Consider the following 12,558-nt stretch of genomic DNA (forward strand, 5'->3'; position numbering starts at 1 on the left):
TTTCCTCATCTACTGTGGACCTGCTCAAACCGATGGTGAGACAACTGTAATGCATTGCATTATGGGTAGTGTGAGACAATCCATCTGATGTGTCATTTAAATAACATGCCCTTAAATGTTCTCGAAACGCCCCGATTTTACGACATGAAGAACCAGAATATGACCAAACAATAATAATAATAATAACTGCCATATAATCTAGACCATAGGAACTAAGTATGTGTACGGAAGAGGGTGATCGAAATTTAAAGACAGAGGGAGATGGCAAGATGTTTTAACAGGTGTGGGAGCAGTTTGGGGAGTCTTAGGAGACAGATGTTGACAACATGCCTTCAACATGCCTTAGAGAGGAGAGAAACAGCAGTACTGTATTATATGACATTTGTTTTCTTCCAATAACAACACCATGTTTGTTTGTTTGTTTGTTTGTTTTTACTCACTCAGCTGACCATCCGTTGATGCTGGTCGGCGGACCACACTCCTGTTCTGGCAGAGTAGAGGTCTCCTACAATGGCAGTTGGGGGACAGTGTGTGGACATGGGTGGGATGTGACTGATGCCCAGGTAGTGTGTAGACAGCTAGGCTGTGGAAGGGCTCTGTCAGCGTCAGAGGATGTTCCTTATTATTATGGTTGTAATGGTTGCCTTGACTTGTTGGATAATGTCAGATGTTCAGGCAATGAATCAAGTTTATTTCAGTGCAGCCATTCAGGGTTTGGAATCCACAACTGTGGTGACAGTGGATATGCTGGTGTTGTTTGTGAAGGTAAAAAACGCACGCACACACACACACACACGCACGCACGCACGCACGCACGCACGCACGCACAAGAAATACATAATATATCATCATGAACTGCAGCTACTTTGTCCTTCAATAAAATTCTACTGGCAAGGATTATTTTAACTCTCTGCCTGCCAAAAACGTTTATAAACGTTTTTTTTTTTTAAATCAAAAACAAAATAAAAACATTTCTAAAATGATTCTTTATTTTTTTTGTTTTTTCCGTTCTTCACAAAGAACCAGGAGATAACATTTTCCAAAAAGTTGCTGCTCCATTCACTTCAATGTTAAAAAATAAACAGAGAAATAAATAACATTTTTCCTACAGTATGTTTTACCATGTAAACTCCTGGCAGTTTTTGAGTACTATTTTTGAAAAACCCTGGCAGTTTAAGAGTAAATGCTTTTATGTCTTTAAGTAATTTGTAGTTCGATTGGACTTTGGCGCTGTTAAGACTGTAGTCATGTTTCTGTTGTAGTCGTGTTGTTTTCTTATTGGAGTGTCTGTGTGAGGTGTCGGTGAAACATCTGTCTGTAGGTGCTCGGGTGGCGCAGTGGTCAAGCCCCTGCCCACCACCACGGAGGTTGTCGGTGTGAATCCACCGTGGTGCATCCCACTTTGTCGGGCGTCTATACGAACACAATAGGCTCTATGCACAGCTGCCATATTGGAAAGAAATTGGGCCTCTTTCTTACTTCCTTCACAGGTGTTACCAATGATACTATGAAGGCTCTGTTCCATTTAGTGTAGTACAGTGGTTCTCAAACCTTTTAATTTCAAGGACCCCCATAACTCTGAGAGTGTACAAATGGAACCAAATGGACCCTTACGGGTCCATTTGGTTGCATTTGTACACTCTCAGAGTTACACACCCGTAATTAGGGTCCATTTGGAACCCCCATGGCAGCACCTGTTTGCAGGGAGTGTTGGTCGGGAGGAGCAGGACGAAGGCCCTACGTCCTCCCGATGGGGGCTCCTCACTGGCAGGTGAAGTCAGTGAGATACAACAGCAGTGACAACACAGAAATGTGTCAGGGCCCGGGGAGGAATTAATTGGCATATAACGACTAAATTGGTGAGAAAAAGGGGGGGAATTTGTGATTCTGCCCTAAATATCTGTTAGATTGTAATCGTTTCGAAATGTTTAAGAAATCACAACTCTTAAAATGTGTGTTTAAGAGGAATATGTGTTTTTTTCTGCAGCAGAAAACAAAAGAGGTGTCGCTCTGACTCTAATCCTGGCTGGAGGCTGCGTCTTTCTGTTGATTCTGCTGTGTCTGTGGTTGAAATGCAGAGGTACGTCATTGATGTGTACACACACACACACACACACACACACACACACACACACACACACACATGCACACGCGCGTGCGTGCCCCTAGCAATTGTCATTTGATGCGATTGTCATCAGATACGTGCATCCATGAACATCTATTAACGTGCAGTATATTTAAGGGTCATGAATGATTAGGTGATTTAAAAAATAATGGTTGTAGGTTTCCTATGAGACTCACAACGAGCAGCTGAGAAAGTAGACAGAGGTTCAAACACTACTGCTTTCCACAATGTTGACATGCTGATGTAACATTATTTTACAGGATGTTGTTTGGTTCATTTAAACAGTATTTTGGCAAATACTGGGGCAAAGTGTTTCAGCATTGTCTATCTCAGTGTTGTAGCAGCAACTCAAGCTCACTTTAGGATAGCGAACATCTTTACAAACATAGTGAGAAGTGAACGTGCAATAATATCTTCAGCAACTCAAAACACAAAACATACTGAGTAGCCTACTGTTGCACAGCAATTTCAAGATTCAAAGATTGATGGTACCCTTTTTCTTATTTACAGATTGTCGTTGTGTCCGGTAAGTACATTATTGATCTCTGTCTACTCATCAACATGATAGCAGTACGTACTACATTCCATCTTGTTTATAATTGTCTCCGCAAGGCCGAAGGCATGGCGAGAGAGTATGTGTGTGCGTGTGCCCGTTCGTGTGTGTGTCCGTCCGTCCTGTCCGTGTGTTACCACCAAATCTCCGGCACCGTTGGCCCGGTCGCTGCGAAACTGTGCACACACACTCCCTGGATGCCAATTCAGAACCTCTGCCTCCAATTTTTCACATGGGCCTGTTATAGCGCCATCCAGGAGGCCGATTTGTGCAAAACCCATTTTTTCACATTACTCCTACAGTTTTTAACCAAACGTCATGCAAATCGATACACAGTATCTCTAAAGTCATGTGATCAACCCTGATCTGTCCGATTTCCCATATTCAATCCTCATTGGTTAAGGTTGCCATCCAAAGTTTGCAGGATTGGTCCAAACTGCTTCGAACCATGAACGCAGCTTGCAATTTACGTGAAATTTCACACGCACATTGCCACTAGGCCGAGGAAGAAATGACACCCTTTTCACATTGGCCTGTTATAGCGCCACCAGCAGGTCTAATTTAGCAAAACACATCTTTTGAACAAAATGCCTCAAATCATGAATGCTGTGTCTGATTGCCGTGAAAGACCTAAGAATAAATGGCACCCTTTTCACATTGGCCTATTATAGCGCCACCAGGAGGCCAGAATAACCAGTGTTGCGTTCTAGTTTTTTTCGGAAGGTATACGCTATGATACGATGCGCGTGGTCGTGGGTATACGCTCTCGCGTTTTCAATGGATGAAACAGTTTTTGAAGGTATACGGTAGCGACGAAAACAAATCTCAAGGTATACGCCGTACACAGCATCTGACGGTAGAACACACCACTGAGAATAACGTACCTGACCTGGCGGAGACCTGTGCTCCGAGGAGCACTTTTTCTAGTTCATATATATTGTCGCTGTCGGGCAGAAACCAGCTATCTGCGTTTTTTTTAATAAATCAGTGCTATTGAACACCCTTTACGTCTGTGTGTGGGTTTTACCAGGGCAATCTAACATGAGAGTGACGACACTAGCGTTGACAGAGGCGTACTGTCATTGGGGCCAACGAGGCCATGGCCCGGTCTGTGTAAACCCAGATCCGCCAGGGGGAAAAAACAAAAAATCAACATAACAACATTAGCAGGCTCTCACCCTTTAAGTCGCCTTTGTTTTCAAATGGGGCTCATTTGCATTCGGCCGAATTGTGGCCATTAGAAAACCAGTTTCGCCGTCAAACCGGTTCTCCATTGCGCAGAGACGCGCACCTCTCTCCATTCAGAAATGTGATAGAAGAAGAACCGTCGCCCTAAAACACCCTGCCCCGTGTCTAAACCGGCGGCCTCGGTCCACGTAAAAAAATGGGGCGATGTGTTTTGGGACGAGCGTTCCGTTTTCCACCCGGAATGGCTCGGCAATTCTCAATACACTTATCAGCCGTTGTTGTGCGGGGGGGGGGGGGGGGGGGGGGGGGGGCGCACGGGCGCACAACAACTGGCCCGGTCAACGTTTTCTGGCCCGGTCAATGTTAGAATTCACCATACGCTACTGAGCGTTGACTCCCATTGTAAGAATGGAATGCAGAAATGCTCGATCCATCTCAATAAGATAGTTCCAATGTTTGGAACTATAGCCCATAGCGGCCCACTTTGCAGCGAGATCAGAGCGTGTCATAACATAAAAAAAACTGTAAATAAAAACTCAATTGGATCCTGAAATTGTCGTCATTATAATACTTTTTTTTTTTTATATAACATTTATTTAGAGACCGCTTCAGTCTCAGGGAACCAATCAGGGCTCATCTCTAGATGTCCAATGGCGTCCATTGGCTCTGCAGCACGGTCAGTATTTGAACCAATCATGTTCATTCGGGACAAAAATGGTTATAATCAAAATTACAGTAATTTCAAATTAAGCATACATCTTCATTCATTAAACAGTTAAAACTAGTCCTTTTTTGGAAGCAAATTAAAGTCTTTCATTTTTTGGGGTGTTTTTTTTCCCTAATAAACATAATATTTAACTCAATTGAAACCTGTGAAATAACAAACAATAAAACATGAGTTTTTATTCGCTTACCTGTAGTCAACACAAGTGACGATGACCTCGGAAATGGTGTAATATACTTAAAAAATGTATATACTTAAAAAATGCTAGGAGTGCCATTTATTTTCAGATGTATCACTTAATTTGTTATAAATGTTTTAGTGGTCTATGGACAGCAGCCATATTGGACAGAAATTGCCTTGCTTCCTTCACAGGTGTTACCAATGACACCAATGTAGGCTCTGTTCCATTTAGTGTAGCACAGTGGTTCTCAAACGTTTTAATTTCAAGGACCCCCATAACTCTCATAGTTACACCCTCTCAAGGAACCATGAGGGTCCCTGGACCACACTTTGAGCCCCACTAGTATCTCTAGTGAGCCAACATGCACAATATCAGCACCCTGACTCTGTTTGACCAGAATGGAACAGAGCCTTCATTAGTATCATTGGTAACACATGTGAAGGAAGTAAGAAGAGGCCCAATTTTTCTCCAAAATGGCTGCTGTGCATAGAGCCTATTCCTCTGTTCAAAGGACAGTTGTGTTTACTGTGTGACAGTGTCACCACCTCGTTCACAAGCTTTCACATGTAGGAGAAACTGACCACACAGTTAATGTTAAGAGATATGACAGTAGATGATATCCCAGACATCGTACTGCATGTTCAATGACAGTCTATCCTGTACATTTATACTGTAACTTTGTTTCAGGTCTGTAGACAGAGACATCTAGAGAGGTGCAGGACAACCCAACATGACAGATGGTTCAAACATCAAATAAATGCATAGAGCAGTGGTTATCGACCGTTTAAGGTTGCGACCCCCCAAAATAATCATATTTCAACTGCCCCCCCCCCCAAAAAAAAAGAAAATACATATATATATATATATATATATATATATATATATATATATATATATATATATATATATATATATATACACACACACACATAAACATATAAACACACATAAACATATTTGAACTGGGGACCTCTCAAAATAGTCATATTTCAGTTGAGCATTACATTTAGTTTGATTCGGTTCCACAGATAAATATAGTGAAAATAGCTGATCTACAAGCTCACTACAACGCCTCGCAACGGGAGCCGTTGTGTGCCTTATTCTTATTTTATTTGACAACTTGGCCAATGTTTAACCAGTTTTTATAGTATAGTTTGTTGATTAATTTTGATGATGAAAGTAGGTAGCTGATATATTGCACTTTTACCTTAGGGCTAGGTATACTCTCAGTTGCTTGTTTTAGCAGAAAATGCACTTAGGACTTCTGGTGATTAGTAGTTTCGTTCCCTACCTATGTTGAATGCACTTATTGTAAGTCGCTTTGGATAAAAGTGTCTGCTAAATGACTGTAATGTAATGGTCTTTTTCATTTCATTTAGTTTATTTTCTTCTTTTTGATGTATTAAAAAGGATCTTAAAAGTCCTTAAATTGTCACTTCACTGTCATCTGGGGACCCCCCAAAAAGCATGTGGGGATCCGATCCATCGGTTGAGAACCACTGGCATAGAGTAATGTTTACTGTATTATGTGCTGGCATGACTGGAACTTGCAAGCATCAACTGTGGCACTGCCAAGAGGTCAATGTTTTGGGTAAATGTGAAACTTTAATGTGCAAAACATTATGAATGTCTCATGATGTCCAACACTGTGTCTAAATCTCAAAAGAATTACAACACTTGATCAGAGTAATGTTTCTCTCAGTGAAACAGACAATACATTATTAGGATTTATTTTAATTGATGATGATGATGATGATTATTATTAGCAGTAGCAGCAGTAGCAGTAGCAGTAGCAGTAGCAGCAGCAAATCATATGCCAGGAACTCAATCAATTTAGTCCTGTATGGTCACGGCAATCTGCTGCAAACCAGGCATCTGAATGGGGAGGAGAAGTGATTTAAGTGGCCTTGAACGTGGCATGGTTGTTGGTACCACATTGGCTGGTCTGAGTATTTCAGAAACTGCTGAACTAACAGGGATTTTCACGCACAACCACCTGTAGGATTTACAGAGAATAGAAAAAACTGGAGAGCTGACAGAAAGGTAAGAGTAACTCAAATACCGACTCATTACACCAAGTTATGCAGAAGAGCATCTCTAAAAGCACATAAACAAACGATACAGCACGCATATCCGCTCACTAAAATACCAGGTGCCGGGCAGAGGTCAGAATCCGAAAACAATAGAGCCCGCAGCCTGGATCATAACCCAAAGTTTAACCCATTAATACCAGGAAAGCATCTGTGTAATTTTAGATACAGGGCCATATTTTCGCCGGTGCCTTACCCATTATCCCTAAACTTCTTTGCCATTTTCCCCCCTATTTTTAAAACTATTTTCAAATTAGTTCAACTAGCCTAGATCTACATCGACACGTTGTGAGCTTGTAGATTGTCTATTTGAACTAGTTGAACATGTTTGGTTACCGACTCTCCATCATTTAGCTGGGGACCACCTGGAACCTCGTCAAGGACCACTGGTGGTCCCCGGACCACTGGTTGAGAGAACCACTGAACTAGAAGATTGGAATATAGCGTTGTCTGGTCTGATGCACTCTCTGTAGACCCTAGAAATGGTCACACGTGGACATTTTTTTTTTTTTTTTTTTTTTTTTTTATCCCACGATTTTGTAACCCTTATTTTTCACCCGGTGCCAATGTTCTAAGTGATCCTGGGCACTACACTCCCCTCACCAGCCTAGGGAGGCCAGGGCCGAGCTCATGCCTCCTTCAATGCATGAGAGCCAACTGACCTTCTTGTCACCTGACAGGGGGGAGTTTCCCTGGTTGGACGTAGCGCGTGGAAGGAACACGTTATTCCAACCAGTTCCCTTCCCCTCCATCAGGCGCCCCGGCTGTCATGGGGGAGGAGTTTAGTGACCAGGATTACTACATGTTTTTGTGAGGGTATCAACTACCCTGAGAGACACGGGGAGAACATGCAAACTCCACACAGAGTGGGCCCTTTCGCCAACCCCACCTAGGGTATGGGCGCTGATGACGCGGAGGAGGAGACACGCCCCCAGCACCCACAGCGTCCCCGGCGTGAATTGAACCCAGGACCTTCTAGCTGTGAGGCGACAGCGCTACCGACTGCGCCACCGTGCCCTCTCACGTGGACATTTTTACTGAAATACTCAACCATTATCATGGCTTGTTCAAAGTGACTGAAACCTCCTTTTTCCCCCTTTGGGATGCCTGTTTTGAACTGCAGCAGGTCGTCTTGACCATGAATGTGTGTGTGTTTCGCGGATAATATGTTCCGAGTTAGGGTTACATTTAGGAAAAATTAGACATAGAGGTTAGGTTTAAGGTTATAGGGTTGAAGTTACAGTATGCCTTAGTCTTGTGCCGTTGTCATGCATGCACCGAAAATAGCTGATCTACTGTACAAGCACAAAACGCATCGTGCTGTGACGTTGTGAGCCTGTAGATCTGCTATTTCTGCCTTTAGGGATAGGGTTAAAAATCACACGCACACAACGCGTGTGTGCGCTTTCCTTGTTTAATGTCCCTATTCTGAACCCAGGTGGTGTCGTGGTGAGACGTAATCATCAAGACTTGATGGTTTCAGTCTCTCAAATGTCAGCACTTGAACCGGGTTCAAATCCAGGGTAAAAGAGGCAAGTTAAATAGTGCAGCTTTAACTTGTAGGCAAACATTCACAAAAAGGTTGTACAACAAAATGTCACCCACTTCTTTTCACCTGTAAACCTGTGATGTGACAATAAAGTTTATTCTGATTCTGATGGCTCAAATATTATTTAAAAAAAACGTGCATAGCTCACAATGCATTGCATCGCAACACTTTGTGAGCTCGTAGATGCAGCTGTTTTTGCTTTGCAACACCATCACAACCAGTGGTGAGCTGTGGATTTTTGAACTATGGGTACTGGGTATTTTTGACGTCACGTGCGCGCGCACGTGCGTGCGCAAGCATGTGCACATAGCCACTCAGCTCAGTGCTAGTTGAAATACTGTATTCAACATGTGATTATTAATGTATTTATATTTCTTATTATTTTGTTGCATTGTTAATTTGTTGTTTTTATTTTTGTTTCAATTAATTAATTATGTTATTTTCCTTTTAGTTTTATATAAATGCCCTTTACATAGATTCACCCACACATAAGTGCTTAAAATAATCAGTCAACTTGTCTTTACTTGAATTACTTTTTTTTAAGACTTACATTGCTTTCAAAACAGTGTTTTTTAAAACAAGTTAAAAAAAATAAAAAAATACCCTTTTGCTACTCACCAAAACAAAGACGGTTTTATGGAGTTGAAAGCCTACTTTACTAAATGGGAACACTGTGAGCCCCCACCTCACGTCTAAAATACACTTTTTGGACAGAAAAGAAAATATTTCACCGGAATTAAAACCTGTTTTTGGTTACTCCACAGTGCCCTCTACAGATCTGGTCAATGGAATTTTCCTATTGACCAGATTCTTCCTTCCGGTGAAATATTTTCTTTTCTGGCCAAAAAGTGTATTTTATACGTGAGGTGGGGGCTCAGAATGTTCCCACTTAATAGAATAGGCTTTCAACTCCATTAAACCGTCTTTGTTTTGGTGAGTACCAAAAGCGTTTTTTTTAATTTTACTACAGACGAGAGGCTGCGCTACCGCGGTACGAGGGGAAAGAATCTAAAGTACCATTGCGTTAAGGAGAACTCCTTCTAACGCTATGGACCAGAGCTAGTCTAGATAAGGATACATTTGTGAGTGTCTGGTAGGCTACCAGCTCTTGTTATGCAAAGCAGCCAGGTTGAGGCCATTGTTTAAGGTGTTAAAAACGGCTCGCCCCTGAAGGTGCGTTGTTGTATTAATGATTGACTTCTCGCGGGCGGCTGACGTGTGTGCTCGCGAGTCCAGCCCCCACAGTCTCAGAACTAAGGGTACGCCGTACCCCCCCCCGTACCCCCTACAGCTCAACCCTGATCACAACTAGAAGGATAAAATAGAACTTAAAGGCATTCAATTGCCCGCATTTGCTCTCAGGATGCCATATAACTAACCACCACCAGAGGGGGCAGGAGACTAGAGCACAGCCTGTCCACATGACCACAGTGACATTGCAAGCATGTACACAAAACATAAAGTTTAGACTAAATAAGACGTGTCCATTTACTGACCTAAAACTGTCAGAAAAACATAAACTTACATTATTAATAAGAAAATATAACCAAATGCAGTACTAAAAAAACTACTCTGTCCCTGTAAGTGCTGTGCCTATACCAATTTGAGCAAGTATTGTAGATCAGCTACAGGTATTTTCAAAATGTTTGCCTTTTTCTTATTAGACAATTTGGCCAATATATGACACTTTTTATAGTCTAGTTGTTGATTACTTTTGACACAGTAATGATTTTGTTGTTTTCATTTAAGAGGTATTGAAAAGGTCTAAATGTGCAGATACCTGTAGTGTATACTCTTATACTGCGTGTTGGTTTGCTTACTGTTTGGTGAGAAAACAATGTTGCACATTAAGCAATTCATCGATCTGCATGGGGACCCCCCCCAATATCATTCCCCTGGTCCTGACCCACAGGTTGAGAACCGCTGGTCTCTGGGGTTTGTGGTTAGTCGGCCGCCACCAGCACCTTGTTCTGATTAGAGGGAGCCTAGCTGGTAAATGCACCGCGGGCTATAAATGATTTCCTCATCACATCAAAGTCACGCGGAAGTTGTAACCCTGCCCTTACAAGCTGCCTCAAAGCCCTGGCACCTTTTAAACAGCTCGCTGACGCCCCGCCATGTCCCCAGCCCGTGTCACCTTGTCTGGGGACACATATATTCAGCTGGTGGAAAAAGTACTCACATTTTCTACCTAAGTAAACAATATCAATACTGCAATGTAGGAATACTAAGTCAAAGTCCGGAATTCCAAATTGACTTGAGAAAAAGTACAAAAGTATTGGTATCAAAAAGTACTTATAGGCTACAGTACCAAAAGTAGAAAGTACTCATTATGCAGAAAGTTTTCAAATGTATAAACATCTTTTGAAAATAGCAGATCTACAAGCTCAGAATGCGCCGAAATGTATACAGCACTGAAGAATGCATGTTTTGGAATAATAATCCAAATCTACAAAGTATCTAGTAACTAAAGTTAAAAGTACTGAAAATTGGAAATACTCCAGTGAAGTAAAAATACCCCCAAAAATGTGTACAGTACTTGAGTAAATGTACTCAGTTACTTTACACCACTGTATATTACTGCCCATCGGCTCTCATGTCACACTGCTGCTTACAGAGCTAACAAGTCAAAAGTACTAATTATCCAGTAAGTTTAGTTCAGTGATTTTTCATAAAGTAAGTGTTAAATAGCTCTGTATTATTATCTTAATTAAACAATGTTAATTAATGTAACATAATTGTATAATGAATCATTATGTCTCTGTATTCTATCTATTGTGAAACAATTTGACTTCATTGATAATATACAGTATGCTTATTATAACACGGGCCACTAACCCAATATACTAATACTAGGCATGCTCCTTTTTTCCCCTCTACACCAAATCTCTTCAGCCAACATAACTGATCTACAAGCTCACCTGTTTATAAATCAGCTGTTTTTGCAGAATTTAATTTACTGGAAAGTACAGCTTATGAGGAAATGATGAGCCAAGATAGACTTTATCATTTGTTATGGGTCGTCACTGTTGAGTGGAAATGTCCAAAACCATTACTTTTTAAAAAATGTATAAAACAATAACCTGTGTTCGAAAGGATGTAGTTAATATTTAGTCACAAGCTTTTGTTAAAACTTTTCATTGGTTCAATATTCATAAAATCCTTTCAATTTCAACTTTCACGTATATATATATTTTTTTTTATTGATTTCCCAAAATAGCAGATATACAAGCTCACAACGTGCCGCATGGAGGCACGTTGTGAGGTTTGGCGTAGAGTGAAAAAAGAGCAGACCAAGTACAGAGCCAACGGTCAAGTTTACTAAGTATTGAGGGTTCAAGTGGTTAAATCTCTGAAAATAGAACATCCTACTATAATTCTAGTAACCTCTGTCTGTAGTGGTGAGTAGGTGAATACGTGAAGCTACCCGGTTCTCCTCAGTGGCTGGAGCAATTGCTCTGATTTTGCACACAGCCATTGACCATTACCATCTGAACTTAACTGTGAAGCCCGTTTTTCAATGTAATCAAATCTCAGCTTCTTATTAGCGTTTTAGTGTAAAACACTGTCGCCATGGTTACGGGGCTGCCCAGCTATGGGTCGAACTGCCTCCCGGGTTGCCAGATCATGTGCGCATATCCCCCCACTTATGCGTCGACCGGGTGTGGTCTAGTATTAATAATAATAATAATACATCAGACTTATATAGCGCTTTACAAAACAAATCAAAATAAACAACTTTATTAGGAGCGAAAAAGTTAAAAGGCTAAAAAACATTACGCTAATGCTAGTAATGTTTATGGCTAAGCCAATAACATTATATTTCTATATTAATAGAAAAGATAAATCAACAAACGAAAAACAACAGGAATAGCCAATTGTTTGACAATGCTGTCAAACAAGTTTATGAAATCTATGATTTCTATGAAATCTGCAACACAATTTAATACAATATGTAGTGGGGGGTCCCTGCTTCATCACTCTCTCAGCTAAGGGGTCCTTGACCTGAAAAACGTTGAAACCCCCTGATATAGGGCATTCATTTACAAATGAAAACAACATAAAATGTTCAAATATGGAGATACAAGGTTTCTGTCCGTCAGCGACGATAGCCACTGGGCCTCCAAAAGAGAATCATGACAAACCCT

This window comes from Gymnoscopelus microlampas, assembly GCF_963454915.1.
Source record: "Gymnoscopelus microlampas genome assembly, chromosome: 12".
NCBI classification, from domain to species: Eukaryota; Metazoa; Chordata; class Actinopteri; order Myctophiformes; family Myctophidae; genus Gymnoscopelus; species Gymnoscopelus microlampas.